Source organism: Arachis stenosperma, chromosome 6 (genome assembly GCF_014773155.1).
Source record: "Arachis stenosperma cultivar V10309 chromosome 6, arast.V10309.gnm1.PFL2, whole genome shotgun sequence".
NCBI lineage: Eukaryota > Viridiplantae > Streptophyta > Magnoliopsida > Fabales > Fabaceae > Arachis > Arachis stenosperma.
Genome location: NC_080382.1, coordinates 42,621,578 through 42,626,345, shown reverse-complemented (window position 1 = coordinate 42,626,345; position 4,768 = coordinate 42,621,578). Strand labels below are relative to the sequence as shown.

The window sequence follows — 4,768 nt, the reverse complement described above, 5'->3', positions numbered from 1 at the left end:
TGCATGGGTGACCTTTTTTTTGTTTTCTTTCCTTGAAGTGCCCGATTCTGCCCTCCACAAAGGCAGGGCAGAGTTTGCTTTCTCTTGGTCCCAAGGCACCATTTTGTGCTCTGCCCTTGGAGTGGGCAGGGCAGAGTTGCCTATTCTTGTTTGGTTCTCTATGTTGCCCTCCTAGATGGCAGTCTGCTCTTGTGGAGGGCAATGTTGCTTCCCCCATTGCAATGCGGCACGCTTCTCTCTTCTTTGGCCACGCTTTCCTTTTCTTGTGTTACGCTTCTTAGGCCACGCTTTTCATTTTCTTTTCTTTTCTTCACCTACAATAAACCAAAACAACCACTCAAAGTATCACTAAATTCAAGAGGCTTATAAATCAATCAAAATGCAATTAAAATTAGCTTAAACCTCATGATTTAACATTAATTTCATAGTGGTTGCTTGATTTAGAGAAGTTATGCATTTTCACTCCAAATCACTTACTTATGATGCAAGAAAGTGCATTGATGAGCGGATAATTTGTATACTTTTTGGCATTGTTTTTAGTATGTTTTTGGTAGTTTTAGTTGAGTTTTTATTATGTTTTTATTAGTTTTTAGTTAAAATTCACTTTTCTGGACTTTACTATGAGTTTGTGTGTTTTTCTGTGATTTCAGGTATTTTCTGGCTGAAATTGAGGGACCTGAGCAAAAATCTGATTCAGAGACCAAAAAGGACTGCAGATGCTGTTGGATTCTGACCTCCCTGCACTCGAAGTGAATTTTCTGGAGCTACAGAAGCCCAATTGGCGCGCTCTCAACGGCGTTGGAAAGTAGACATCCTGGGCTTTCCAGCAATATATAATAGTCCATACTTTGCCCAAGATTTGATGGCCCAAACCGGCGTTCAAAGTCACCTCAAGAAATTCCAGCGTTAAACGCCGGAACTGGCACCTAATTGGGAGTTAAACGCCCAAACTGGCACTAAAGCTGGCGTTTAACTCCAAGGAGAGTCTCTACACGAAAATGCTTCATTGCTCAGCCCAAGCACACACCAAGTGGGCCCGGAAGTGGATTTTTATGTCATTTACTCATCTTTGTACACCTTAGGCTACTAGTTATCTATAAGTAGGACCTTTTACTATTGTATTAGAGGACTTTGGTAGCTATCTTCGTTTTATGCTATCTTAGATCATTGGGAGGCTGGCCATTCGGCCATGCCTAGACCTTATGCTTATGTATTTTCAACGGTGGAGTTTCTACACACCATAGATTAAGGTGTGGAGCTCTGCTGTACCTCGAGTATTAATGCAATTACTATTGTTCTTCTATTCAATTCCGCTTGTTCTTTGTCCAAGATATCACTTGTTCTTCAACTTGATGAAGGTGATGATTGACGCCCATCATCCTTCTCACCCATGAAAAAGGTGACTGACAACCATTCTTGTTCTACAAGCATCTGAGGCTTAGTGAATATCTCTTGGATTCCTGATTGTACGATGCATGGTTGATCGCCTGACAACCGAGTGCTCGCCTGACAAATGAGCCAACCATTCCGTGAGATCAGAGTCTTTGTGGTATAGGCAAGAACTGATGGCGGCATTCAAGAGAATCCGGAAGGTCTAACCTTGTCTGTGGTATTCTGAGTAGGATTCAATGATTGAATGACTGTGACGTGCTTCAAACTCTAACCTGCTGGGCGTTAGTGACAGACGCAAAAGAGGGATTCTATTCCAGTAGGAGCGGGAACTGAACCGGTGATTGGCCGTACTGTGACAGAGTGCGTGAGCATTAGCTTTCACTGCGAGGATGGGAGGTAGCCACTGACAACGGTGAAACCCTACACGAGCTTGCCATGGAAAGGAGTAAGAAGGATTGGATGAAGGCAGTAGGAAAGCAGAGAGACGGAAGGGAAGGCATCTTCATACGCTTATCTGAAGCTCTTACACCAATGATATACATAAGTATCACTATCTTTATCCTTTATGTTATTTTCGTTCATCACCATCATACATTTGAGTTTGCCTGACTAAGATTTACAAGATGACCATAGCTTGCTTCAATGCTAACAATCTCCATGGGATCGACCCTTACTCACGTAAGGTATTACTTGGACGACCCAGTGCACTTGCTGGTTAGTTGTGCGAAGTTGTGTAATGCCATGGAATTGAACCACCAAGCCTTTTGGAGTTCATGACCAGGGATTATGAGAGTTGTGAAAAGTATTGTTCACAATTTCGCGCACCAAGTTTTTGGCGCCGTTGCCGGGGATTGTTCAAGTTTTGAGCAAGCTTTTGGTAACAATGCCTGGGATTGTTCTAGTTTGGACAACTGACGGTTCATCTTGTTGCTTAGATTAGGTATTTATTTTTTTTCGAAATTCTTGAAGATGAATTCTAGAGTTTCATGATGATTTGTTTAAATCTGGCTGGCTGAGAAGCCATGTCTAATCTGATTGGACCGAGGTTTCAACTTATCACCACAAGAGCTTGTTGATTTTCATCAATTTTGCTTTTGGAGCAGTGATCTGCTAAGGCTTGGCTGACCTTTGGTCATGTCTAGTGTTTTGGACCGAAGCTTTCTTTGAAAGCTTGGCTGGCTGTGAAGCCATGTCTAATTCCTGGACCGGAGTCTTAGACTAGCATTGCACTGATTCCTGGAATTCTCATTAAGAATTTTGATATCTTTTCCCACTTAATTTTCGAAAAACACAAAAAAATTATAAAAAAAAATCATAAAATCCAAAAATATTTGATGTTTCTTGCTTAAGTCTAGTGTCTCATCTTAAGTTGGTGTCAATAGCATGCATTCATTCATGTGTCTTAAGGATCTTCAAGTAATTCTTGATGATTTCGTGTTCTAATCTTTGAATTCAATTGACTTGAGTGTTTTGTGTGTCTCATATGCATTCTCATTAGTGTCAGTAGTATACAAACTGCTAAGTTTGGTGTCTTGCATGCATTGTTATTTGATTCTTGTTGCATTTTGATTATTAAAAATCCAAAAATATTTTTTATTTGTGTCTTTTCAAGTCAATAATACAAGGAATTGAAGAATCAGAACATACTGCAGAGGAATTATACAGAAAAAGCTGAGCATTCAAAAATGCCCAGTGAAGAAGGCAGACTGGCGTTTAAACGCCAGCCAGGGTACCTGGTTGGGCGTTTAACGCCCAAAAAGGGTGCATTTTGGGCGTTTAACGCCAGGATGGTGCTAGGGGAAGATTTTGTTTTCAAAATCAAATTTTTTTTCAAGTTTTCAAAGTTTTTCAAAATCAAATCTTTTTCAAATCATATCTTTTCAATCAAATGTTTTCAAAATCAATTTCTTTCCTTTTTCAAAGATACTTACTAACAATTAATGATTTGATTGAACATTTTTTGCCTTTTTGTTGAGGAAGGTTTTATGTTTGAATCATATCTTTTCTTGTTAGGCAAGTCATTAATTTTCAAAATCAAATCTTTTAAAATTGTTTTCAAAACATATCTTTTAAAATTGTTTTCAAATCATATCTTCTCAATCACATCTCTTTAAAACTAATCATATCTTCTTAACCACATCTTTTTCAAAATAGTTTTCAATCAAATCTTTCTAATTTATAGTTTCAAAATCTTTTTCAAAAATCACTTGATTTCTTTTCCACTTTCAATTTTCGAAAATCAATTAAGTGTTTTTCAAAATGTTTTCAAAATCTTTTGATTGAATTTTCGAAAATTCTCTTCCCTCCTTCTCACATCCTTCTATTTATGGAGTACCACTCCTTCTTAATGCACAATTCGAACCTTATCTAATTAAAGTTCGAATTATTCTTCTCCTTCTTCTTTCTATTTCTCTTTTCCTCTGACACTTCAAGGAATCTCTATACTGTGACATAGAGGATTCCACATTTTCTTTTTCTCTTCTCTTTCATATGAGCAGGAGCAGAGACAAAGGCATTCTTGTTGAAACTGATCCTGAACCTGAAAGGACCTTGAAGAGAAAGCTAAGAGAAGCCAAAGCACAACTCTCTTTAGAGGACCTGACCGAATTCTTCAAGGAAGAAGAAGACATGGCAGCCGAAAACAACAACAATGCCAACAATGCAAGGAAGGTGCTGGGTGACTTTACTGCACCTACTCCTGATTTCTATGGGAGAAGCATCTCTATCCCTGCCATTGGAGCAAACAACTTTGAGCTTAAGCCTCAATTAGTTTCTCTAATGCAACAGAATTGCAAGTTCCATGGACTTCCAATGGAAGATCCTCATCAGTTCTTAGCTGAATTCTTGCAAATCTGTGACACAGTCAAGACTAATGGGGTAGACCCTGAGGTCTATAGACTGATGCTATTCCCTTTTGCTGTAAGAGACAGAGCTAGAATATGGTTGGACTCTCAACCTAAAGAAAGCCTGGACTCTTGGGAAAAGCTAGTCAATGCCTTCTTGGCAAAGTTCTTTCCACCACAAAGATGGAGTAAGCTTAGAGTGGAAGTCCAAACCTTCAGACAGAAGGATGGAGAATCCCTCTATGAAGCTTGGGAAAGATACAAACAATTAATCAGAAGATGTCCCTCAGACATGCTTTCTGAATGGAGCATCATAGGTATTTTCTATGATGGTCTCTCTGAACTATCTAAGATGTCCTTGGATAGCTCGGCTGGAGGATCTCTTCATCTGAAGAAGACGCCTACAGAGGCTCAAGAGCTAATTGAAATGGTTGCAAATAACCAATTCATGTACACTTCTGAAAGGAATCCTGTGAATAATGGGACTAGTCAGAAGAAAGGAGTTCTTGAGATTGACACTCTAAATGCCATAC

At 39.1% G+C, this 4,768-nt stretch overlaps 1 non-coding gene across 1 annotated transcript; it reads right to left on the bottom strand.

Annotated features, from left to right (window-relative positions):
* Positions 1–4,425: 4,425 nt before the first annotated feature.
* On the bottom strand, positions 4,426–4,533 carry LOC130938378 (small nucleolar RNA R71). The gene has a single exon (XR_009069546.1). It is a non-coding gene; the product is annotated as a small nucleolar RNA R71 (small nucleolar RNA).
* Between the last annotated feature and the right edge of the window lie 235 nt (positions 4,534–4,768).